General features: G+C 39.7%; 1 protein-coding gene across 8 annotated transcripts in view; it reads left to right on the top strand.

Moving 5' to 3' along the window:
• The window catches only part of ZC3H12B (zinc finger CCCH-type containing 12B), a 287,177-nt gene that overhangs the window by 57,885 nt on the left and 201,485 nt on the right, over positions 1 to 27,807 (top strand). The window lies entirely within an intron of this gene.

Genomic DNA, 27,807 nt, shown 5'->3' with positions numbered 1-27,807 from the left:
TTTTGTGCTAGATCCTAGAGGAAAGATTTTAGTTTTTCCTCATTTAGGATAATGCTTGCCTTGGGCTTGTAATTGACTTTTACAGTATTGAGAAAAATTCCTTCAACTCCCATTGTGTTGTGCTTTTTATCATGAACCAGTGCTGAATCTTGTCACATACCATTTCTGCATCTAGTGGTATGATCATATGGTTTTTATCTTTTCTTTTATTGATATGGTGTATTATGTGGTTGACTTGTGAATGTTAAACCATCTTTGCATCCCCAGGATGAATCTTACTTTTTCATGGTGTATGATCTTTTTGATGAGCTGTTGGAGTCTATTTGCTAGTATTTTGTTGAGGTTCTTTGCATCTGTGTTCATCAGCGTTATTGATATGTAATTTTTTCTATGTTGTCTCTACCTGCTTTGGGTATCAGGGTGATATGTGCCCCATAAAAACTGCTTGGAAGTGTTTATGTCTCTTCAATTTCCTGGAAATTTTTTAAAACAATTGGTAATATGTCCTCTTTCATGGCTTGAAATAATTCCTCTAGGCCTGGACTTTTGTTTTGGGGAATACTTTTGAATACTGTTTCAATTTTTTCAATGGTGACAGGTCTATTTAGGTATTCCAGATTTTCTTGGTTTAGCCTCGAGATGTTATAGAAATTCAGGTATTTATCCATTTCTTCAAGGTACTCTTGTTTAGTGCTGAAGTACAGTTTTTATTTTCATAAATTTGTATATATTTGTCCTAATATGTGATGATTTCTGGGTAACATTCCATATGCATTAAATAATAATGCACATATTTGATGGTCCTCTGTATATGTCCATTTTCTCATTCTTCATTTAAAACTGATATTCTATGTGGTTAATTTATCTAGTAGTGAAGGTGAAGTGTGGAATTATCTCACTGTCTTTTATTTCCATATATGTGTCTGTAGGTTTTTGAGCAAAAACCTTATAAACTTTGCTGTCCATACATTTGATGCATATATTGATTAAAGTTAGTCTTTCTTTTTTAAATCTTATTTTTTAAGGAATTTGTGATTTTAAAATATGGTCATAATAGTTTTGTTTCAAGTGTACAAGTTCCCAACATCAATTACACCAATACACCAATTACACCAATGCCAACAGTGTCCAGCAGTTCCCTCCCACCATCCAGCAAACCCTCCTTGGTAGACATACAACAAATTTAGTTCACATTTCTTGCTTCAAAAACACTTAACGAAACGGTAAATATAATTGTTATACAATAAGTCGATGGGCATAAAAATGTGATAATTGATTCCTATATGATTTAACCTCTGCTAATAAGTACAGGTGCAGAGTCATCTGCCCCCGCGCCTGGCTGTCTTCACTGGGGCCCCTCAGAAGAGGGTGAGTTCAGTTTCCCTCCCCACCCCAAGCAGAGTCCAGCAGCTGAAGACCTCTGGAACCCAGCCACAGCCATGCTCAAGGCCACTCTCCACACGCTGGGATGAGCCTCATGCATGAAGGAGCGGCAGAGGAACCCAGGTGTGCGGGACCTGGGGCTGAGATCTCCAAGCCTGCTTGGAACAGGACTGGGCATCCACTACCCAGATCCCCCATCTTCCAGGAGCTAGGCAGTCACACCCACAAACTGCCCCCAGCGCCATGCAATCCCATCATCAGCCAAGATCCATAGACTATAAAACAAAGCTCTTGGAAGCATGCATGGCGACGCAATCTCTTATTGTCTAGTTCTCCCTCTCTCGGAGAACTTGGCAAGCTACCGATAGTATCCTGCCCACACGGCAGAGCCTGGCAAACTCCCTGTGGCGTATTTGTATGCCAAAAACAGTAACAATGATGGGTCTCATTCCCCTGACCCTGAAAGAGCCTCCAGTGTGGCACTGTTGGGAAGGATGAGTAAAGAGAGGCTGCTAAAATCTCAGAGGTAGGACAAATGGAGACATTACTGGCACCCACTTGAACAAATCGATGAACAACAGAATGACAGTGATACAATGAGTAGTGAATAAGTAATTATAATTGTTTAATACAATGTTATATAATACAACACCTATTCTTATTTATGTAAAAAACACTTCAACTCAGGCAACTAAAATATGTTGCATTACATTTAATTTTTACTTATGATATTGTTGAGTTCCTGGGAGACTTATGTGAGGTGAGAGGCAATATGGCCACTTTTTCCCAATCCACTACTGTCACCCTGGGACCAGCTGGGAAGGCTAGGACTGATAAAATCTGTGATGAGCCCCTTCATGGCACAGACCCCAAGTCCTGCCAGCTCCACTAGGTAGCCATCAAGACAAACCTGATGTCCATTTGTCTGCCCAGCATGGGGATTTAACCCCCACCACTTGATTTCTTGGGGAGCTGTGTACTGAGGCTTTGGTGAGGAAATGTTCTTTGCAGGAAAGGAAAACCATTCTTAGGCCTTATCCAGGCTTTCAGGGTTCTTGTCCCTACAGAGAAGAAGTTTTGTAGTAGGTGAATAGTGAAGTAAACACATATTATTTGGAAATTTTGAGGAAAGGGGAGGGAAAGGGAGAGAGAGAGTAGCATACTCAAAAGAAAATGGTTTCTCCAAAGGCAGAGAGAAAGTCTCAGTACACATCTCAAAAGAGAAGATGCATATGACACATGTGCTTGGGCACCACATGTGCTTGGCCACCTGGGCACAATCAGCACATTGTCTTGGTCAGCATATTTGCATGATTCATTTCTTCAAGTTGACTTTTTTAGGGTTTTTCCAAAGCTGCCCCATGTGGTACTTTTTAGCTAAGAAGAGTCTGTTGCTAGGGTGGTTGGTAAGTGGGTATTGTTTGGATTGGTTGAAGTCTTCTTTGAAATTCTATTTCCATGGAGGCCCTTCCCTGTCTACCTGCTACATCACTTGGGTTTTGTTGTGGTAATTATCATGTCTTCCTTGTCATAAGTAAAACTTTTAAAAATTCTGTGCTTGGTCAGGAGCAATAGTACAGAGGGCAATACATTTGACTTGCACATAGCCAACACTGATTCAATCCCTCACATCCCATATGGTCCCCTGTCCACTGCCAGGAATGATCACTGAGAACAGAGCCAGAGATAGAAGCAAGTTGTGAGCATCTACATGTGTGGCCCCCCAAAACAAAATAAAATGAAATCTGTATATTTTAGAATTACATATTCAATGCCACGTGTTCAGAATGTTGGCTTCAATGTTTCAAGGCTATGAATTCTCAAAGATATTCCATGTTCAAGCTCTGTATTGTTTCTTCAAATCTAATTATAATTTAGCTGGTTTAGCTATATAGAGTATGCTTTATTACACTATGCCCATATGTATTTGATTACACTATGCCTCTGTTTGATTACACTATGCCACTATTCTCTTCTGGCTTATAGATTCTCATTTGATAGATCTACTGTGAATCTTCTGTGCTTTGCTTTGTACATAAGTTCCTTTTTTAATCCTTCTCCCTTCAATTTTCTGCCTCTGTCTTTGGATTTTGTCAGTTTAAATACAATGTATCTTGGAGTTTTGCTATTTGAGTCTGTTTTCACTGGGACTCTTTGGGCCTCTTTAATCTAGGACCCTGCATCCCTCAACGGTGGAAAATTCTTATATATTATTTATTTAACTTTTATTTACTCATCAAATACGCCTTCCTGTTTTTACAAACTCAGATGATTCTTTTTTTGTTTCTCTTGAACATATTCCAAAGTTCTCTGTATACCATTCATTTCTTTTCAGACTATTTTTCACATTAAATTGTTTTCTAGTTTTTTTCTAGTGTTCCACCTCCTCCTCTTTTTCCTCTTCCTCCTGCTCCTTCTTTTTCTCCTTCTTCTTCTCTTTCTCCTTCTTCTTCATCTTGTCTCTTTCTCCTTCTCCTTCTTCTCTCTCTTTTTTCTCTCTCTCTTTTTAAGGCATTATTATTTGCAATACAGATAGTGAAAGGCCATCATGTTTGATCAATTGCCCACTTTCAGCACACATTTCCAATCTGGAGCAATCTCTTCCAACCAATGTTGTCATGATGCTCCATTCTCTTTCCAAACTATGTCTTATACAGCCCTTGAGGCAGGCTTCCAACCATGAATCATTCGTGCTGACCCTTGTCTCTACTGTCCCTGGGTCTTAGTCTCTTACTGTGTATTGTTTCCTTTTTATATCCCACAATGAACTGGAATGATAACATAGCAGGTAGGGCATTTGCCTTGCACGTGACCAACCCGGGTTTGATTCCTCCATCCTTCTCGGACAGCTCGGCAATCTGCCGAGAGTATACCACCCGCGTGGCAGAGACTGGCAAGTTACCCATGGCATATTTGATATGCCAAAAACAGTAACAACAAGTCTCACAATGGAGACGTTACTGGTGCCCGCTTGAGCAACAGATGAACAACGGGACGACAGTGCTATAGTGCTACTTATATCCCACAAATGAGTGCAGTTATCCTATGTCTGTCCTTATCCTTCTGGCTCATTTCATTGACCATGATTCTCTGCATTTCCATCCATTTATAATCGAATTCCATGTCTTCATTTTTTTCCTAACAGCTGTATATCATTCCATTGTGTAAATGTACCATGATCTTTTTAACAAGTCATCTGATCTTGAGCACTCAGAATGTTTTCTGATTCTGGCTTTTATAACAGTGCTTTAATGAACTTACTATGCAGATATCATTTCTACCATAGATATCTGCATCCCGGGTTTATATACCCAGAAGTGATATTGCTGGGTCATATGAAATCTCAATTTCTAGTTTTTTTTTTAATTTTTAAATTTATTTATTTTTAATTAGAGAATCACCGTGAGGGTACAGTTACAGATTTATACACTTTTGTGCTTATACTTCCCTCATACAAAGTTCGGGAACCCATCCCTTCACCAGTGCCCATTCTCCACCACCCGTAAACCCAGCGTCCCTCCCACCCTCCCCAATCCCATCTCCCCCCCACCCCACCCTGCCACTGTGGCAAGGCATTCCCTTCTGTTCTCTCTCTCTAATTAGCTGTTGTGGTTTGCAATAAAGGTGTTGAGTGGCCGCTGTGCTCAGTCTCTAGCCCTCATTCAGCCCGCAACTCCCTTCCCCCACATGGCCTTCGACTACAATGTAGTTGGTGATCCCTTCTCTGAGTTGACCTTTCCCCGGAACGTGAGGCCAGCCTCGAAGCCATGGAGTCAACCTCCTGGTACTTATTTCTACAGTTCTTGGGTGTTAGTCTCCCACTCTGTTATTCTATATACCATAGATGAGTGCAATCTTTCTATGTCTGTCTCTCTCTTTCTGACTCATTTCACTCAGCATGAAACTTTTCATGCCCATCCACTTAACTACAAAATTCTTGACCTCCTTTTTTCTAACAGCTGCATAGTATTCCATTGTATAGATGTACCAAAGTTTCCTCAACCAGTCATCCGTTCTGGGGCATTCGGGTTTTTTCCAGATTCTGGCTATTGTAAACAGTGCTGCGATGAACATACATGTGCAGATGTTGTTTCGATTGTACTTTTTTGCCTCTCTGGGATATATTCCCAGCAGTGGTATTGCTGGGTCAAATGGGAATTCAATATCTAATTTTTTGAGAGTCGTCCAAATTGTTTTCAAGAAGGGCTGAACCAGTCGGCATTCCCACCAGCAGTGAAGAAGGGTCCCTTTCTCCCCACATCCTCTCCAACAGCGGTTGCTTTTGTTCTTTTGGATGTGTGCTAGTCTCTGTGGTGTGAGGTGGTATCTCATGGTTGTTTTGATCTGCATCTCTCTGATGATTAGTGATGCAGAGCACTTTTTCATGTGCCTTTTGGCCATTCGTATTTCTTCCTTGGTAAAGTTTCTGTTCATTTCTTCGCCCCATTTTTTGATGGGGTTGGATGTTTTCTTCTTGTAGAGTTCAACCAGTGCTTTATATACCATTGATATCAACCCCTTATCTGATGGGTATTGTGTAAATATCCTTTCCCATTCTGTGGATAGTCTTTGTATTCTGGTCACTGTATCTCTTGCGGTGCAGAAGCTTTTTAGTTTAATATAGTCCCATTTGTTGATCTCTGTTTTTACTAGATTGCTTAGTTCCATGTCACCTTTGAAGATACCTTTATCTTCAATATCGTGGAGGGTTTCGCCGACCTTGTCTTCAATGTACCTTATGGTTTGTGGTCTAATGTTGAGGTCTTTAATCCATTTTGATCTGACTTTTGTGCATGGTGTCAGGTCAAGGTCTAAACCCATTTTTTTGCATGTGGTTGTCCAGTTGTGCCAGCACCATTTGTTAAAGAGGCTTTCCTTGCTCCACTTCACATCTCTTGCTCCCTTATCAAAGATTAGATGGTCATACATTTGGGGTTGTGTGTAGGGATATTCCACCCTGTTCCATTGGTCTACGGCTCTGCCTTTGTTCCAGTAACATGCTGTTTTAATTGTTACTGCTTTGTAGTAAAGTTTGAGGTTGGGGATGGTGATGCCTCCCATCATCTTTTTCCCAAGAATTGTTTTAGCTATCCTTGGACGTTTGTTATTCCATATGAATTTTAGGATTGCTTGATCCATTTCTTTGAAGAGTGTCATGGGTACATTTATAGGGATCGCATTGAATCTGTATAATGCTTTAGGGAGTATTGCCATTTTGACAACATTGATTCTCCCTATCCACGAGCAGGGTATATGTTTCCATTTCCTCATGTCCTCTTTGATTTCATGGAGTAGCGTTATGTAGTTTTCTTTGTAAAGGTCTTTTACTTCCTTGGTTAAGCTGATTCCGAGGTACTTGATTTTCTGGGGCACGATTGTGAATGGGATTGCTTTTTTCATGTCCCTTTCCTCTGCCTCATTGTTTGCATATATGAAGGCCATGGATTTTTTGGGTATTGATTTTGTAGCCTGCAACTTTACTGTATAAGTCTATTGTTTCTAAGAGTTTCTTAGTAGAGGCTTTAGGCTTCTCTAGATATAGTATCATGTCGTCTGCAAATAGTGAGAGTTTGATTTCTTCCCTTCCTATCTGGATGCCCTTAATCTCTTTTTCTTGTCTAATAGCTATCGCAAGTACTTCCAGTACTATATTGAAGAGGAGTGGTGAGAGTGGGCATCCTTGTCTTGTGCCTGATCTCAGAGGAAAGGCCCTTAGTTTTTCCCCGTTGAGGATAATGCTTGCCGTAGGCTTGTGATAGATGGCTTCGACTATCTTGAGGAAAGTTCCTCCAAACCCCATTTTGGCGAGGGTTTTCATCATGAAAGGATGTTGGATCTTGTCAAATGCTTTCTCTGCATCTATTGATATGATCATATGGTTTTTATCTTTACTTTTGTTGATATGCTGGATTATGTTGATTGATTTCCGAATGTTAAACCATCCTTGCATCCCTGGGATGAATCCCACTTGGTAGTGATGTATGATCTTTTTGATGAGTTGTTGGATCCTATTTGCTAGTGTTTTGTTGAGGATCTTCGCATCGGTGTTCATCAGGGAAATTGGTCTGTAATTTTCTTTCTTAGTGGTGTCTTTGTTTGCTTTTGGTATTAGGGAGATATGTGCTTCATAGAAACTGTTTGGGAGAGTTCCTGTTTTTTCAATTTCCTGGAAAAGTTTGAGGAAAACAGGCAATAGGTCTTCTTTAAATGTTTGGAAGAATTCGCCAGTGAAACCATCTGGGCATGGGCTTTTGTTTTGGGGGAGGTTTTTGATTACCGTTTCAATTTCCTTAACATTAATGGGTCTATTCAGGTATTCCAGGTCTTCTTTCTTCAGTGTTGGGAGATTGTAGGAATCAAGGAATCCATCCATTTCTTTTAGGTTCTCTTTTTTTGTGGCGTAAAGACCTTCAAAGTAGTCTCTAATGATCTTTTGAATCTCACTGGTTTCTGTTATGATGTCCCCCTTTTCATTTCTGATTCGATTTATTAGAGTTTTCTCTCTTTCTTTCTCTGTGAGTCTTGCTAGCGGTTTATCAATCTTATTTATTTTCTCAAAGAACCAACTCTTTTTTTTTCATTGATCTTTCGGATTGTTTTTTTGGTTTCGATGTCATTAATTTCTGCTCTAATTTTTATTATTTCTTTCCTTCGGTCTGGTTTGGAGTCCTTTTTCTGGTCCTTTTCTAGGGTCTTGAGTCGTGAAGTCAAGCTATCTATGTGGGTCCTTTCTTCCTTCCTGAGGAATGCTTGGAGAGCTATAAATTTTCCCCTTAACACGGCTTTAGCTGCGTCCCATAGGTTTTGGTAGCTCGTGTCTTCATTCTCATTTGTTTCTAAGTATCTTTTGATTTCTTCCTTGATTTCCTTCTTGACCCACTCATTGTTCAACATGGAATTGTTTAATTTCCAGGTGTTTGATTTGATTTTCCGTATTTGTGGGTGGTTAGCTTCTATCTTCAGCGCATCGTGGTCTGAAAAGATGGTTGATACAATTTCTATTTTTCCAATTCGATTGAGGTATGTTCTGGGGCCCAGTACATGGTCTATTTTTGAAAATGTTCCATGTGCACTGGAAAAGAATGTGTATTCTTTCTTTTTGGGGTGTAAGGCCCTGTATAGGTCTATTAGGTTTCTCTCTTCAATTTCTTCATTCAGAGTCAGTGTTTCCTTGTTGAGTTTTATTCTTGTGGATCTATCTAGAGGCGATAAGGCCGTATTGAAGTCTCCGACTACAATTGTGCTGTTAGTGATGTCCTCTTTGAAGTCTGTTAGGAGTCGTTTTAAATATTTAGCCGGTCGTTTGTTAGGAGCATATACGTTTAAGAGTGTGATTTCTTCCTGTTGTACATATCCCTTGATAAACAGAAAATGACCTTCGCTGTCCCTTTTGATCTTTTTCATCCTGAAATCTATGTTGTCGGATACCAGGATGGCCACTCCAGCTTTTTTAAGGGGGTTGTTTGCTTGGAGGATTGTTTTCCATCCTTTGACTTTGAGTCTATGTTTACTCTGTTTGTTCAGGTGTGTTTCTTGCAGGCAACAGAATGTTGGGTTTAATTTCCGGATCCATTTAGCCACTCTGTGTCTCTTGGTAGGTGCATTTAGGCCATTGACATTGAGAGAGATTATTGTGATGTGGTTTTGTGTCATCTTTCTGTGGGATTTGTTGTTCTTATGGGGCTCCTCCTTGTCTTACAGTAGCCCCTTTAGACCTTCTTTCAAGATTGGTTTTGAGTCTATGAAGTTCCTGAGCTGTTGTTTATCCGAGAAATAGTGTATGGTTCCTTCGAGTTTGAGTGAGAGTTTAGCTGGATAAAGTATTCTTGGTGAGGCATTCATTTCGTTGAGTTTTTCCACTATGTCCCACCATTGTCTTCGGGCTCGGAGGGTTTCTTCTGACAGATCGGCGGTAAATCTGAGGGGTGCTCCTTTGTATGTGATTTCCTTCCTTGCCCTTGCTGCTTGCAGAATTGTGTCTCTATCCATGGTATCCGTCATTCTGACTATGATATGCCTTGGGGTCTTTTTATTCGGGTCTCTTTTTGCTGGTACTCTTCGGACTCCTTGTATCTGGATGCCTGCCTTCTCCAGCTCTGGGAATTTCTTAGCAATGATATCTTTGACTGTGTTTTTTTCATTGGGGTTGCTTCCCTGCGGTTCTGGTACTCCAATGATTCTTATGTTGTTCCTCTTGAAGTCATCCCCCAGGGCTCTGATTCGCTCTATAGCCATTTTGAGGTCTTTGGCCATGATTTGTTGCTGTCTATAAGCTTTCTGCAGCTCATCTTCCAGATCACTGATTCTGTCTTCGGCTGTAGTCATTCTACTGTTGAGGGCATCTAGTGAGATTTTTATTTCATCTACCGATTCCTTTATTTGTGAGACTTCCGTTCGAAGGTTTGAAATTTCTGCTCTCATTTCTGCTCTCATTTCTTCCTGTATTTTCTTGGTAGACCATTCCAGCGCTTCATTCATCTCCTCCCTTAATTTATTGGATGTCTGTTCCATATTTGCTTGGAGTAGGTCGACTCTCCTCCAGATTTCCTCTCTGAATTGTTTATCTGAGAGGTCGTAGATGTGAGAAGCCCCTGTTGAGGTTTCTGGTATCTCTTCTTCCCCCTCTCTTCGCAGGGGGGATTTTCGCTGCTTCTTCATATTGTCACGAAAGTGTAGAGTTGGAACCTTGTAGTTATTTATTCCTCTTCCTTTTTGTGGGAAGAAGGGGCTCCGATTGTGCTAAACTTCCCTTATTCACTGATAGCTTTTATACTGTCAGCCTAAGCTAATGGCTATTTTGCGTAAGTGTTTGAGATCGCAAAAGTGAGTTTTCAAAGGAATACACAGTACCGATTGAGCTGAGGTAGCAAAGAATGACTGCGGCCGCGTTAGCGTTGGCCGCTCTGAGAGGAGGCCACGCCCACTTTTAGACCACGCCCACTAAGACACAGGCCACGCCCCCAGTGTCTTCCTGTTGATGGGGGGGACGGGAGACGCAGACGGCAGCGGGAAGTGGGGGAAAGGGAGGGCGTGGCCGAGGGATGGTCCTCGTACCTGATGGACGTGCGCAGTTACAAGCCGGTTCGGGAGACGGGGTGCGCAGGGTGAGCAGGGAGTGACTTCAGAAACTCGGGAGATGCAGACGGCAGCGGGAAGTGGGGGAAAGGGAGGGCGTGCCCGAGGGATGGTCCTCGTACCTGATGGACGTGCGCAGTTACAAGCCGGTTCGGGAGACGGGGTGTGCAGGTCGAGCAGGGAGTGTCTTCAGAAACTCGGGAGACGCAGACGGCAGCGGGAAGTCTGTAGTTTTCTTTTGTAGTGGTTACTCTGTTTTTGAGATATATACGTCATAGAAAGTGCTTGGGAGTTTTTCTGCTTCTTCAATTTCCTGGAAAAGCTTGAGAAAAATGGCCACAGGTCGTTTTTAAATTTTTGTAAGAATTGGCTTGTGAATCCATCTGGATTGGGCTTTTGTTTTTGGGAAGACTTTTGATAACACTACCCATTTCTTTGATAGTAATAGTCTGTTTATGTATTCCAAATCTTCTTGGATCAGCCTTGGGAGATTATAGGAATATAGGAACTTATCTATTTCTTCTAGGTTCTCTTGTTCCCTGGCATACATACTTTCAAAGTTGTCTGAGTTGATCCTTTGAAGTTGTTGGGTGTCTCTTGTGATGTCCTTCTTTTCATTTATGATTCAGCTTATTAGGATGCTCTCTCTTTCTTTGTGATTCTTGCTAGTGGTTTATCCAACTTGTTTAATTTTGCAATGAAGAAGCTCTTGGTTTCATTGATCTTTCGGATTGTTTTTATGGGGGGTTTCCACGTCATTAATTATTGCTCTAAGTTCTATTATTTCTTTCCTCCTTCCTACTTTGGGCTCTTTTTGTTGTACGTTTTCTAAGATCTTCAGCTGTGATGTCAAGTTATTTATGTGGGTCCTTTCTTTCTTCCTGAGAAATGTTTCCAGAGCTATAAATTTTTCTCATAACATGGCAGAGTCCTGCCTGCGCACCAGGCTGTCTTCACTGGGGCCCCTTGAAGGGGGACAGGTTGAATTTCCCTCCCCGCCCCAAGCAGAGCCCTGGTAGACAAAGACCTCCGGAACCCAGACAAAGCCATGCTCAAGGCCACCCTCCGCAAGCTCAGACGAGCCTAATGCATGAAGGAACCAGCAGAGGAACCCAGTGTGCGGGACCTGGGGCTGAGATCCCAAACCTGCTTAGATCAGGACTTGGCATCCTCCACCCGGATCCCCCATCTTCCAGCAGCTAGGCAGTCATACCCACAAACTGCCCCCCAATGGCATGTAATCCCATCAACGGCCAAGATCCAGAGACTACAAAATAAAGTTCCCAGAAGCGAGAGACACACAGTCTCCTGCCTGCATGTCAGGCTGTGTTCACCAGAGCTCCTCGGAGGGGGGCGGGTTGAGTTTCCCTCCCTGCCCCGAGCAGAGCCCTGGCAGCCAAAGACCTCTGGAACCCAGCCACAGCCATGCTGAAGGCCACTGTCCACATGCTCCGATGAGCCTCATGCATGAAGAAACCGGTAGAGGAACTCAGGTGTGTGGGACACGGTAGTGAGGTCTTCAAACCTGCTTGGATCAGGACTGGGCCTCAACTCAGATCCCCCATTTTTCAGTAGCTAGGCAGTCATTCCCACAAGCTGACTCCAGCGTCATGTGATCCCATCAACGGCCAAGATTCAAAGGCTATAAAACAAAGCTCCCAGAAGCGTGCGGCCGTATTTGTGGCTGCACAACCTCTTATTGTCTAGTTCTCCCTCAGGAAGAACCCAACAAGGTACTGAGAGTATGCTGTCTGCACAGCAGAGCCTGGCAATCTCCCCGTTGTGTATTCAATATGCCAAGTACAGTAATAATGATGGGTCTCATTCCCCTGACCCTTAAAAAGCCTCCAATGCAGCACTGTTGGGAAGGACACGTAAAAAGAGGCTGATAAAATCTCAGGGCTAGGAAGAATGGAGAAATTACTGGCGCCCACTCAGCAAATCGAAGAACAATGGGATGACAGTGATACAGTGAACATGGCTTTAGCTGCATCCCACAGATTCTGGTAACTCGTGTCTATATTCTCATTTATCTCCAGGTATCTTTTGATTTCTTCTTAAATTTCCTCCTTGACCCACACGTTCTTCAACATTGAGCTGTTTATTTTATTTTATTTTTTGCTTGAGTTTGTTTTTTTATTTATTTTTAAAAAAAATTATTAGAGAATCACTGTGATGTCCAGTTACAAACTTATGAACTTTTGTGTTTGCATTTCACTCATACAGTGATCGTTTACCCATTTTTTACCCATCGTTTACCACCAGTGCCCATTCTCCTCCACCAATGATCTCAGTATCCCTCTCACCACCCTCACCCTATCCCCCACCACCCCACCCTGCCTCTACGGCAGGGCATCCCCTTTTGTTCTCTCTCCTTTTGGGTGTTGTAGTTTGCAATAGAGGTATTGAGTGGCCTTCATGTTCAGTCTATAGTCGACTTTCAGCTCGCATCTTCCAGCCCGAATGGGTCCTCCCAACATCCTCTACTTGGTGTTCCCTTCTCTATCTGAGCTGCCTTTTCCCCAGCATGTGAGGCCAGTTTCCAAGCTGTGGGGCAGACCTCCTGGTCCTTATCTCTACTACTCTTAGTTGTTAATCTCACACTCTGTTACACTCTGTTATTTTTCATTCCACAGATAAGTGCTATCTTTCTATGTCTGTCTCTCTCTTTCTGACTCATTTCACTTAACATGATACTTTCCATGTTAATCCACTTATACGCAAAGTTCATGACTTCATCTTTTTAACATCTGCATAGTATTCCATTGTGTAGATGTCCCAAAGTTTCTTTAACCAGTCATCTGCTTTTGGGCACTCTGTTTTTTCCCAGATTTTGGCTATTGAAAACAGTTCTGCAATGAACATACAAATGCAGATGTCATTTCTACTATACCTTTTTGCCTCTCCATGATATATTCCCAGGAGTGGTATTGCTAGGTCAAATGAGTTGTTTAATTTCCAGGTGTTTGATTTGGTTCTCCTCGTCTGTGTGTGATTAACTTCTATCTTCAATGCATCGTGGTCTGTAAAGATATTTGGTACAATTTCTATCTTCCTGATTCAATTGAGTTATGTTTTGTGACCCAGCTTGTGGTCTATTTTGGAAAATGTTCCATGTGCACTGGAAAAAATGCTATTTGTTTTTTGGGGAATATAAGGCTCTGTATACATCTGTTAGCCCTCTCTCTTCTATTTCTTCCTTAAAAGCCATTGTTTTCTTGCTGAGTTTTAATCTTATTAATCTATCCAGAGGTGATAAGATGGTGTTGAATTCTCCAACTACTATTGTATTGCTACAAATGTCCTCCTTAAAATCTATTAGCAGTTGTTTTAACTATTTAGCTGTTCCTTCATTGGGTACATATATTGATCAGAACTGTTATTTCTTCCTGCTGTACATATCCCTTGATTATTAAAAAATGGCCTTTCCTGTCCCTTCTAGCCTTTTTCAACCAGAAATCTATGTTGTCAGATACTAGTATGGCCACTGCACCTTTTTTGAGGGAGTTGTTTGCTGGCAGGACTGTTTTCCATCCTCTGACTTTGAGTCTGTGTTTGCTCTGACTGTTCAGATGTTTCTTTTAGGCCACAGAAAGTTAGGTACAGTTTTTGAATCCATTTTGTCACTCTGTGTCTCTTAATTGGCGCATTTAGACCATTGACATTGAGAGAGATTATTGTCATGGTGTTTTGTGCCATCTTTCTGTAGAGGCTTGTTGTGCTTGTATGGGTTACTCTTGTCTTACAGTAGCCCCTTTGGTCTTCCTTTTAAGGTTGGTTTTGAGTCTATGAAGTTCCTGAGCTGATGTTTATCCATGAAATAGTGTATCATTCCATCGAGTTATTGTGAGAGTTTAGTCGGATAAAGTATTCTTGGTGAGGCGTTCCTTTCATTGAGTTTTACATTATATCCCACCATTGTCTTTGGGCTTGGAGGTTTTTTCTGATAAATCTGCTATAAACATAAGGGGTGCTCCTTTATAAGTGATTTCCTTCTTTGACCTTGCTGCTTGCAGTATTGTGTCTTTATCTGTGGTATCTGTCATTGTGATCATAATATGTATTTGAGTATTTTTTATTAGGGTCTCTTTTAGCTGGCACCCTTCTGGCTCCTTGGATCTGAATGCCTGCATTCTCCAGCTCTGGGAACTTATCAGCAACAATATCTTTAACAGTGTTTTTTTCATTGGGGTTGCCTTCCTGTCCTCTTGGTACTCTGATGATTCTTATATTGTTCCCCTTGAATTCATATTGTAGTTCTCTGATTAACCCTAGAGATATTATATGTTTCCCCATTGTTTGTTGTTGCCTGTAATTTTTCTGCATCTCATATTCTTTTTTTATTTCAAAACCTTTATTTATTTATCTCTTTATTTTTTATTTTTTAATTTTATTGAATCACCGTGAGATAGTTACAAGCTTTCATGTTTGGGTTACAATCTCACAATGATCAAACACCCATCCCTCCACCAGTGCACATTCCCCGCCACTGATATCCTAGGTATATCTCACCTTTCCCACCCTCCCCCTTCTCCATGGCAAACAATATTCCCCATACTCTCTCTCTACTTTTGGGCATTATGGTTTGCAACACAGACACTGAGAGGTCATCATGTTTGTTCCATTATCTGCTTTCGGCATGCATCTCCCATCCCAACTGTTTCCTCCAGCCATCATTTTCTAAGTGATCTCTTCTCTATTCCATCTATGCAGCTCATCTTCAAGAGCTCAGTGATAATGTATTTGGCTGTAGTCATTCTACTGAATATTCCTTGAGGGCACCCAGTGAGGTTTTTTTCTGTTTTTTGACTCATCTACTGAGTCCTTTTTTAGTGACATTTCTGTTTGTAGATTTCTTATTTCTGCTCTCATTTCTTCCTGTATTTTCTTACATTTCAATTCCACTGTTTCTTTCATGTCTTACTTTAATTTACTGGATGCCTGTTCCACCCTCTTTTTGAGTTCATTGAACATCTTCAACATTTCATCTATGAATTCTTTATTGGAGAGATCATATTTATTGGTAACCCATGTTGATGCTTCTGGACTCTTTTCTTCATCCTCTCCAATGGTGGAGGTTTTTGCTGTTTCTTCATGGGACCTTCCAGCTCACTATCAGCATTCTCCTGTAGCTGCAAAAAAGGATTCTGGATGATCTTGGTCAATGGTAGTCGCCTTTTTCTCCTTCTACTACCTCTCCCCTTCTACTACCTTCCCCTTAGGTGCTCCTTTTTGACTTATGTGAGACCTCTAGTGAAGCTTTAGAGGATGTGTTCTTTCAAATTAGGCTTGTACAGCTTCTTATGTTCAATGGCATTTTGGTGAGATTAGAATAGGCTAGTGGACTATTATAGGCCTAATATGTTTGAGATAGCCAAGATGTTCTCTACAGAATTAGGTAATGGACATTGAGATGTGAGTCCAGAGTGCTGGGAAAGGGGAAAATAACTGGAGCCACATGAGCAACCACCCCTTTGAAGCCACACTCCCTGCCACACTGTAGGTCCCGAGAGATGCTGTGAGTTGTTGCTGTCCGGGTTTCGGGTTGGGGCATGCCAAGGGTATGGGTCACAGGTGTGCATGTCCACACATATGGTAGAAGGAGCCGGCCTTTTTGCTAGTATTTTAGCTTTGCATCAATATTCATCATGGATATTGTCCAATAGTTCTTTTTTTGTTTTGTCTTTGTCTGCTTTTTAGTATCAAGATGATGTTGCTTAATAGAAACTGTTTGGGAGGTTTTTTGTTTCTTCACTTTTCTGGAAGAGTCTGAAAATGATTAGCAGTAGGTCTTCTCTACAGGGTTAAAATAATACACTCTTAAATCTATTTGGAACTGGGTTTCAATTGGGGAAAGATTTTTGATACAATTTTCATTTCCACAATAGTGGTAAGTCTGTTAGAGTATTCAAAATCACCTTGTTTTAGTCTTGAGTGAAGGAGTCTAGGAATGTATTCATTTCTCCTAAGTGCTCTTGTTTTGAAGCATAAAGAATCTTAAAGTTATCTATGATGATTTTTTGAAATTCTGTGCTTTATTCTGTGATGTGCCCTCTTTCATTTCTGATTTGATTTGTTATTTACCCTTTCTCTTTTTTGTTGAGTTTTGCTAGTAATTTATTGATATTGTTCACTTTTTCAAAGAATCACCTCTTTGTTTCATTCACCTTTTGCTTTATTTTTTTGATTCCAGCTCATTAATTTCTGCTCTAAATTTTATAATTTCCCTGATTTGGACTCATTTATAGGTCATTTTTCAGTTTATTCCATTTTATTTATATGGTCCCATTCTTCCTTACTTATAAGTGCTTTCATAGTAATAAATTTTTCCACTTACCACTCACTGCCTTTGGTGTATCCCACAAATTCTAGTAGGTAGGTTGCTTAGTTTTATTTAGTTTTAATTTCCTCTTTCAATCTTTTAATTTCCTCTTTGAAACTATTTGACCCACTGGTTGGTCAGTAATGAGCTATTTAATTTCCAGGTGTTTGAATTGTTTCTCTTTGTGATTAACTTCTACTTTCAGTACATCATGGTTTAGAAGATATTTGATATGTTTTCTATGCTCTTGAGTTTTTGGAGTTATTTTGTATCACAGCATATGGTCTCTTGGAGAATGTCCCATTTGTACTGGAGAATAATATGTAATCTGCCTTTTTCAGAGGAAAGGCCATATATGCATCCACCCACACTCTCCCTTCCATTTATTCCCTCAAAGTATTTCCTTGCCAAGCTTTAGTCTACTGGATTAATCAAGAAGTGATAAAAAGGTGTTGAATATCTATCTACTATTTTTTTTTTTTTTTTTTTTTTTTTTTTTGCTTTTTGGGTCACACCTGGCGATGCACAGGGGTTACTCCTGGCTCTGCACTCAGGAATTACCCCTGGCCATGCTCAGGGGACCATATGGGATGCTGGGGTTCGAACCCGGGTCGGCCGCGTGCAAGGCAAACACCCTACCCGCTGTGCTATCTCTCCAGCCCCTATCTACTATTTTTGTTATAAATACCTTTCTTCAAGTCTATTATCACTTGTTTTAAATTTTTGCTCATCCCTCATTAGGTGTCTATAACTTTAGGAGTATGAGTTCTTCCTGTGTACAGATCTGTTGATCATTTTTTTTTAATTTTAAATTTTTATTAAATCACCATGTGGAAAGTTACAAAGTTCTCAGGTTTATATGTCAGTTATACAATATTCAAACACCCATCCCTTCACCAGTGCCCATATTCCACCACCAGAAACCCCAGTATACCCCCCGCCCCCACCCCCTACCCCCTACTGTATAACTAATGAATTTCACTTCATTTTTTCTTTACCTTGATTACATTCCATAATTCAACACAAAACTCACTATAGTTGACATAACTCTCTCTCTCTTTTTTTTTCTTTTTCCTTTCCCCCCCTCTTTTTTTTCTTTTTCCCCCTCATCCCCCTTCCTGTGCCTCATAGTATGGTGTACTCCACGCCGCGTCGGCCAGCGTGGGGCTTTTGCTTAGTTCACAGTCCAGAGGTGGCTGCTACATTAAAAACCTTCAATATTTCAACAAAAACTTACTGTTATTATTTGGAGTTTTCCCCCCAAGCCAGACCTGTTCAAATGGAACCGTTTCACATTGCTGACAATTATAAATGTTAAGTCGCGCGGCTTTGGATTTCTGTATAAAGTCCAGGGAAAATTCTGCCAGAAATTACATAGCCCAGCTCACAGTCCCAGTGCATTGCTGTAAGAAGTCTCTGAATTCAAAGTCTTTAGGCGCAGAGTGTCCGATTCGCGCTCAGCGGCTCCGGATTTATCTGGGCCGAGGGCGTGCCGGTTACGCCTCCTTCCCCTGAGTTCCTGGGGGAGCCCCAAAAGTAAAATCCGAATACCTGTGGGTTTGGAGTCACAGAAGATGGCGCCTGCCACATGGGTGCCGCCAGCCCGCCGCTTTCCGTGCAGGAAGACAGGGTGGGGAGGAAAAAAAATTCACCCCCGGCAGCACAGAGTTGTAGCCCAGTTTGGTGTCCCAGTGCATCGCTATCGGATGCTGCGCTGGATGCCCTAATGTGTTACATCTTTGGAATCAAAGTCTTTAGGCGCAGAGGGTCCCTGTTGATCATTATTAAATGACCTTCACTGTTAGATGGCCACACCAACCCTTTTTCAGAGGTTTCTTTGCTTGAAGAATTGTCTTCCGACCTTTGGATTTGAGTCTGTTTTCTCTAACTGTCCAAATGTATTTCTTGCAAGCAGCAGAGTGTTTGTTGGGATCAGTTTTCAAATTTATTCAGTCACTCTGACTCTTACTTGGTTCATTTAGCCTATTGACATTTGAGAGAGATTTTATTGCAGGTTCTTTGTCATATTTCTGCAGGAGTTTGGTCTATTTGTAGGTCTTTTCTTAAAGTAGCCCATTTAGTTCTTGTAATAATTGTTTTGAGTCTATCAAGTTCCTGAGTTATTGTTTATCTTTGAAGTTGTGTATTGTACCTTCAAATCTGAATGGGATTTTGGCTGGGTTAAAATATTTGGTGATGCTTTCATTTCATTGATTTTTTCACTATATACCACTACTGGCTTCAGGTCTGAAGTGTTTCACCAGTAAGTCTGCTGTAAATTTTAAGGATGCTTATTTGTATCTAATTTCCTTCTTTGATATTGCTGCTTTCAGTGCTCTATGGTTCATCATTCTGATTAGTATGTATCATAAAGTAGTTTAATTTGGATTGGGGGTGAACCCCTTCAGGCATCCTGCATCTGGTTGCATATACTTTTCAGCTCCGGAAACTTCCAGGGATTATGTCTTTGCATGTTGCTTCTTCATCAGGGGTGACTTCCTGGTCATCTAAATACCCATTGATTCTAATGTTGTTTCTCTTGAATTTATCACAATGAATTCATCATCTTTTGTTTCATTTTGATGTGCTTTCCCTCCATCTTCTGATGTTGTCTGGAGATTTTCTGTGCCACATCTTGGATCCCACTGATTCTGTCCTCAGCAGATGTTACTCTGTTGCTGAGGACTTCCAGTTAGTTTTTTATTTCACCTATCAAGTTTATCAATCCTATCATTTTTGCTTGTATTTTCTTCATTTCTGCTCACATATCTTCTTTAGTTTTATTAGCAGTTCATCCCATAGTTTCTTTCAGTTCCTCAACAATTCCTCTCTAAATTCCTTATTAAATATGTTATATACCTTATTATTAGTCGAGTGTTCCAGGTTACTATGTTCACTCACTAAGTGTCGTGTTGTTATGGATTGCATTCTCATTATGATGTTTGCAGTTGGAGTTTTTTCTTGTGAATTTTTGTGTATATAGGTGAGTACAGTTAGGATATCTTTGTATGATCATGGTGAGTTTTGGAGAGGTAAATAAATGCGCGGCCATGGAGAAAAGTGTAGTTTCCATGCTCTGTGTGGGCAGGCTTAATCTTTTCCTGTGTTGGCATGATGGCAATACTGAGTACTAAGCTGTCCCCGGATACCACCTGCTATTGCTAGTGCTGCCTGAGTGTTGTGTTCTGAACTGGGTAGGTTAAGTGGAGTAGCTAACCTCTCGCCCTTCCTTTTCCACTTCACGGACAGGGATAATCTTTACCTGGGGAGGAAAGATGGTGACTCTTAAGTATGAAGCTGGCCTCGTACACCATCTACTGCCACTGAGATTACCTCAGTTTCCTGAATCATGCTGACAAGTTTTGTTTCATTTTTAATTTGGATCTGTTTTACTTCCTTTACTTATATAATTTTGCTGCTGAAGATTTTCAAGACGATATTAAATAGTAGTGGTGAAATTGGATATCTATGCATTATACCTAATCTCCGAGGATGGCTTTACAATTAAGAATGTTGTTTGCTACTAGTATCAGGCGACATAGACATCAACTTAAAAGGGATAAAAGAGATAGTAAAGGACATTTTTTCCAAAAACAAAAGCCCAAGCCCAGATGAATTCACTGGTGAATTCTTTTAAAACTTCAAAGAGGACTTGCTGCCAATTCTTTTCAGGCTCTTCCAGAAAGTGGGAGAAGTACAAACACTCCCAAACGATTTATGTGAGGCAAACATTACCCTGATAACAAAAGCGGAGAGAAATTTCAGCAAAAAAGAAAACAATAGGCCATGTCCTATCTGAACACAGATTCAAAGATCCTCAACAAAATATTCACAAACAGCATCAAACAATTCATCAAACTGATCATTTCCTTTGAACAAGTAGGATTAATCCCAGAAATGCAAGGAAGGTTTAACGTACACAAGTCAATCAACATAGAACACCATATAAATAAAAGAAAATATAAAAATCATATGATCTATTAATGGATATATAGAGAACAATTGACAAGGTTTAGCAACCATTCTTGATTTAAAAAACTCAATAAAATGGAAATCTAAAGGCCCTTTCTCATATAATCAAAGTCATTTACCACAAGCCCACAGTAAACGTTATACTCAGTTGAGAAAAATTATAAACCATTCTTCTAAGATATGACAAATGATAAGTTTGCCCATTCTTGCCATTTTTGTTAATATAGTACTATAAGTACTGTTCATAACAATTGGGTAAGAAAAATATAGGCATCTAGAGAGGAAAAGGAAGAAATCTTTCTCACACTATATGTGAAGGACATGATACTATATTTAGAAAATTCTACAAACTCTACAAAAAGAGGTACTAGAAACAAATATATTTGTATATTACAGTTGTAGCCAATAAAATTCATGTGCAAAAGTCTATAACTTTCCTATATACAAATAATGAAATAGAAGAAAAAGTTATTAATAATCCAATTCACAATTATATCTCAAAACATAAAGTACCTCAGAATCAGCTTAAATAAATAAGTTGAAAAACCTATAAAATTACTTATAAAACTACTTCAACAAATAAAAAGGACATGGGAAAATGGAAACACATTCCTTGCTCATAGAATGGAAGTTTAATACCATTAAAATGGAAGTACTCCCAAAAGCACTGTACAGATTTAATACAGTCCTTATATGGATACCCATGTACATTTTCAAAGAAATAGATCAAATACTCATGAAATTCACATGAAACAAATACATACACACATACACACACACACCTGGAAAACAATCCTTACGAAAAAGAGGATGGGAGGCATCACTTTCCCCAACTTCAAACTGTATTAAAAAGTGGTAGTAATTAAAACAGCATGTATGGAATAAAGAAAAGTAGAATAGACTTGAATATCTCGAGACTAAACCTAAGATATATGGTCAGTTATTCTTCCATAAAGGAGCAAAAATATGAAGTGGAGCAAAGAAACCCTCTTAAACAAGCAGTGCCGAGAAAACTCTTGTTACATGTAAAAACATAAACTTAGATCTCTTTTTAATTCCATGCACAAACGTGAAATCAAAATTGCATAAAAATTGATATACCTTGGTCCATAAGGTTTGTAGAGGATAACATAGGCAGATATCAACATGATATTGAAGACAAGGCATCTTCAAGCATGAAACACCACTGACATTGCAAGTGAATCAAAGATTAAAAGTGTACTAAATTAAATGAACTTTCCGCACCTCAAAGAAAACATTAAAGTAGATACAAAGACAGGCCACGGAGTAGGAAAAATTACTTACTAAATACAGATCTGATAACGGGTTAATAGCATGTATATATATGTTTGATATATATAAATATATATATATATATACATACTCTGGTAGAATTTACAATGGGAAAACAACCAATCCATCAAAAATGGGGATAAGAGATGAACAGAAACTTCCCCAAAGAGAAAATACAAATGACCAAAAGGTGCATGAAAGCATGCTCTATTTCACTAATCATTAGTGAGATCCAAATCTAAGCAACAATGAGATATCATCTCAAGCCACAGAGACCTGCAAACATCTAAAAGAACAATAACCAGTGCTGGTGCAGATGCAAAGAAAAATGGAGTCTCATTTGTTGATGGTGGAATATCAAATGGTACAGAATTTTTGAACACAATATGGATAATTTTCAGAATACTACAAATTAAACTTCTACAAGACCCAGAAATACCGCCCCTGGGAATGTAACACAGGGTCCCCCAAACACAATGCACAAAAGACATCTGCATTTCCAGTTTCTTTTCAGCACTATTATGAATAACCCAAATCTGAAAACAACCCATGTGCCTAAGAATAGATGAGTGTTTAAAGAAATTATGGTAAGCTTGCATGACAGAATACGATGCATCCACTATAAAAAATAAAGTCATGAAATTTGCTTATACATGTATGGACATGAAGAGTGTCATGCTGAGTAAAATGTATCATAGGGAGAGTGACAGATATGGAGTGTTAGCACTCATTTGTGAGATATATAGATACTTTGTATGAGAATAATATTGAGATAGTAGAAATGTGGAAAAGGCGGATTACTCCATTTTAGGAAGCTTGCCACAAATGAGGGATATTGCAGTTAAGACAGAGAAGGGACTATTCTGACAATAATAGAGTGAAATGTTCATTCTGGAAAAGAACTGAATGCTGAAAATAAGAAAAGTGATATACATGAAAACCTGCTATTAAGAGTATTGCAAACCACAGTGCCTAAATGGGAAAAGAGAAAAAGATAGAGAGGGAATAAACTGCCTGTCACCGAAGATGGCTGGGCAAGGAAGAGAAAACGGGGATATTGGTGGTGGGAAACATACACTGCTGACTGGATGGTGTTGCAATATTGTAAGACTGAAACCTATTCATGAACAACTTAGTGGCTATGTGTCTCACAGTGATATATCTTGAGGAGTATTCCATCTATCCCAACTTGGTCAAGCGTTTTTATTATAAATAGATGTTGCATTTTGTCAAAAGTTTGCAATTGCTTTTCTTCCTTATTATTATTGATATGGTAAATTACTTTAATTTGGTCTTCAGCATATAGTCAACCACCCTTGCATACCTGAGAGGAATTCTACTTGTTCACAATATTGGTGCATTGATTCGCTCAGCTTTTATTGAGGACTTTTGCATCGATGTTCAAGAAGGATATTGGTCTGTAGTTATTTTTTATATTACATCTCTGCTTCTGGAACTGGGTTAATGATAAATGTTGGGAAGCATTACTGCTTCATCAATTGTCTTGAAGAACTTGAGGGGTGTAACTGGTATGTATTCTTTGAAGGTACAATAGCATTCAATAGTAAATCCACTTTGACCACAGTTTTTGATCATATGTAGATTATTATTTCAATTTCCGGGGCTGGAGCAATAGAATGGCAAGTAAGGCATTTGCCTTGCACGCGGCCGACCCGGGTTTGATTCCCAGCATCCCATATGGTCCCCCGAGCACCGCCAGGAGTAATTCCTGAGTACAAAGCCAGAAGTAACCTCTGAGCATCACCGGGTGTGACCCAAAAAGCAAATAAACAAAAAACCATCAATTTCCTTGCTTGATATTGGACTGTTGAGGATTTCTACTTCCTCCCGATTTAGTGTTTCAGTATTAGAAGATTGTGTGTTAATTTCTTGTTGTTGGGGGGAGGCACACCCAGTGGTGGTCAGGGCTTAGTCCTGGCTCTGTTCTCAGGGATCACTCCTGGCAGGCTCAGAGGGCCATATGGGGTGTCAGGGACTGAACCCAGGTTAACAGAGTGCAAGGCACATGCCCTTCCCACTGTACTATCACCCTGGCCTCAGAAGGTTGTATGTTTCTAGGATTTTTTCCATTTAATCTAGGTTCTCCAGCTTGGTGGCACAGAGTTTTTAATAAAAACTCATAATCATTTGTATTTCTGAGGTGTCTATTGTGATTTCTCCCATTTAACCACTGATTTGATTCATTTGAATCTTCTTTTTTATTGGTCTAATAATAGACTTTTAATCTTGTTTAATCTTTAGAATCATTTTTTGGTTTTTCCATTGATGCTCTGTGACACTTTGTTGATCTCTATAGCATCCATTTTTACTCTAAGTCTTATAATTTGCTTTCTTCTACTAATTAGGATTTCTTTGCTGCATTTTCCTACTTTCTCCAGCTTTGTGGTTAGCTTATTGAGTTGATTTTTTTCATCTTTCTTGTATACATTGCTATTAGCTTTCACTTGAGTCCTGATTTTGCTCTGTCCTATAGGTTTGGATAGTTTTTGTCTTCATTCTTATTTGGTTCAAGAAATCTTTTGATTTCTTCTTTAATTTACTCATTGATCAAGTATATCTTTGATGCATTTGGCTCACACCCAGAGATTCCCCGATGTCTGCACTCAATAATTACTACTTACATTGCTTGGGGTATGATATTTTGCAAACCTGGGGATTGAACCCAGATTGACCGCATGAAAGGCAAGTGCTTTACCCACTGTACTATCCTTCTAGTCCCAGATTCAGTGGTTATTTAACAGTGTGCTATTCATTTTACAAACATGAAATGTTTTTCTCCAAATTCTAATGATTGATTTCAACCTTCATTGTAGTTTGAGAATACATTGTAGTCTAAGAAAATCCTTGATATAATGCCTATTTTTGACACATTCTGGATACTTGTAATGTGCCCCAGCATATTACCCCTGAAAATTTTTCATGTGTACTACAGAAGAATGTGTTGTCAAAGTTTTGAAAGTGTGGAGTTTTGTGTATGCTGATTATTGTCAGTTTTTTTAATTCTTCGTTTGCGGCAATTATTGCATTCCGATTGTTTATTTATTGTTGGACTGGAGTGATAGCACAGTGAGTAAGGCATTTGCCTTGCAGGCAGCTGACCTGGGTTCGATTCCTCCATCCCTCTCAGAGAGCCCGGCAAGCTACCGAGAGTATCCTGCTCGCAAGGCAGAGCCTGGTCAACTACCGTTGGTGTATTCGATATACCAAAAACAGTAATAAGTCTCACAATGGAGACATTACTGGTGCCCGCTCGAGCAAATTGGTGAACGAGATGACAATGCTATAGATTTTTGGTCTGGTTCATCTATCCAAAAAGGAGAGTCTGCTATTAAAATATTCCACTACTGTCATGTTGCTAACAAAATAGCTCTTCAAATGTGTCATTTGCCTAAAAACTCTTCACTGACCATTTATTTGGTTGATATTTGTCGAATGTCAAATATTCTTGATATATTAAGCCCTTAGCCAATATATAGTAACCAGCCTTGTCTCATTCATTGCTTTCTCTTTTTTTCAATTTTTTGGTCACACCTGGCGATGCACAGGGGTCACTCCTGGCTTTGCATTCAGGAATTAGCCCTGGCGGTGCTCAGGGGACCATATGGGATGCTGGGAATAGAACCTGGGTGGGCCCCGTGCAAGGCAAATGCCCTACTCGCCGTGCTATCACTCCAGCCCCCTCTTATTGCTTTTTTAAAATTTGAACACTAAATGATCTAAGTATGGCTGTCATTACTTTCTTCTGTAGACCATTAACTTTTATTTAACTATTTATTCTGTGTGTGTATATAATATGATTTGAAGTATGTCTCTTATAAGCAATAAAATATTGGATTTCATTTTCTGATGCTTCTTGCTACTCTGTGCATTTTTTAACTTTATTTTTATTTTTTATTAGAGTATCACTGTGATATACAGTTACAAACTTATGAACTTTTGTGTTTGCATTTTACTTATACAGTGATTGTTTACCCATCCCTCCACCAGTGCCCATTCACCTCCAACAATGATCCCAGTATCCCTCTCACCACACCCACCAAATCCCCCACCACCCCACCCTGGCTCTGTGTCAGGGCATTCCCCTTTGTTCTCTCTCCTTTTGGGTATTGTAATTTGCAATAGATATATTGAGTGGCCATCATGTTCGGTCTATAGTCTACTTTCAGCTCGCATCTTCCAACCCTAATGGGTGCTCCCGACATCCTCTACTTGGTGTTCCCTTCTCTATCTGAGCTGCCTTTTCCCCCAGCATGTGAGGCCAGTTTCCAAGCTGTGGGGCAGACCCCCTTGTCCTTATCTCTACTACTCTTGCTTGTTAATCTCACACTCTGTTATTTTTTATTCTACAGATAAGTGCTATGTTTATATGTCTGTCTCTCTCTTTCTGACTCATTTCACTTAACATGATGCTTTCCATATAGATCCACTTATACACAAATTTCATGACTTCATCTTTTCTAACATCTGCATAGTATTCTATTGTGTAGATGTACCAAAGTTTCTTTAACCAGTCATATGTTTTTGGGCACTCTTGTTTTCCAAAAGGGCTGAACCAGTCGGCATTTCCACCAGCAGTGAAGGAGAGTCCCTTTCTCCCCACATCCACACCAACAGCAGTTGCTTTTGTTATTTTGGACGTGGGCTAGTCTCTGTGGTGTGAAATGATATCTCATTGTTGTTTTAATCTGCATCTCCCTGATGATTAGTGACATAGAGCTTTTTCTCATGTGTCTTTTAGCCATTCGAATTTCTTCTTTGAGAAAATTTCTGTTCATTTCTATCCCCAATTTTTTCATGGGGTTGGGAGTAAACGATCACTGTATGAGTAAAATGTAAACACAAAAGTTCATAAGTTTGTACCTGTACATCACAGTATGGGGATTATTGTCTTCCATGGAGGCAGGGGGTGGGAAAAGGGGGGGTATACCAGGGATTTTAATGGTGGGGAATGTGTACTGGCGGAGGAATGGGTATTTTATCATTGTGTGATTGTAACCCAAACATGAAAGCTTGTGATTGTAACCCAAACATGAAAACTATCTTATGGTGATTCAATAAAATATTTAAAAAGACATGTTTTGGATCTGGCGGAGTACAACAATTGGGAATGGGACTTTCCTCCTGCTCGGGCCTCACCTATGTAAATTTGAAGAAACTCCCTTGATTTTGTTTTGGTTTCACCTAACAAAGTTCATGAGCTGCTCCTAGCTCTATAGTTGTGGGTTTCTCCTGGCATTGCAGAGGTGAACATACCGTACTGGACATCAAATCACAAGTTCTCCTACATACAATGTATGCATTCATCCTATCGAACTATCTCTCTTGATCTTGTAGATTCTTATAATAGAAATATAAGAGATGAAAATATAGTAAAGTGGGTAGGGCTTACAAATGCCTAACCCAGTTCAATCGCTGGCACCATATATTGTCCCTGAGCCCTGCCAGGAGTGATTGGCCAGCACAGATCCAATAGTAAGCCCTGATCACCACAAAGTGTATATATATATGTATATATACATATATATACACATATACATATATACACACATATATATGTATGTATATATAGAGTCAATCTACTCTTTGATATTTAACAAATTTTCATTAAAGCACATGGCTATACAAGTATTTGCATACAAATATTTAAGAGAGACTTTGTAAAACTTGCAGTAATAGTGATTCATTAAAAGATAAATGTTAAATTATTACGTATCCCTATAGGGTAACACACTTCAGAAGCT

This window comes from Sorex araneus, chromosome X (assembly GCF_027595985.1).
Source record: "Sorex araneus isolate mSorAra2 chromosome X, mSorAra2.pri, whole genome shotgun sequence".
Classification (NCBI taxonomy): Eukaryota; Metazoa; Chordata; class Mammalia; order Eulipotyphla; family Soricidae; genus Sorex; species Sorex araneus.
This window is presented reverse-complemented; position numbering and strand designations above follow the sequence as displayed.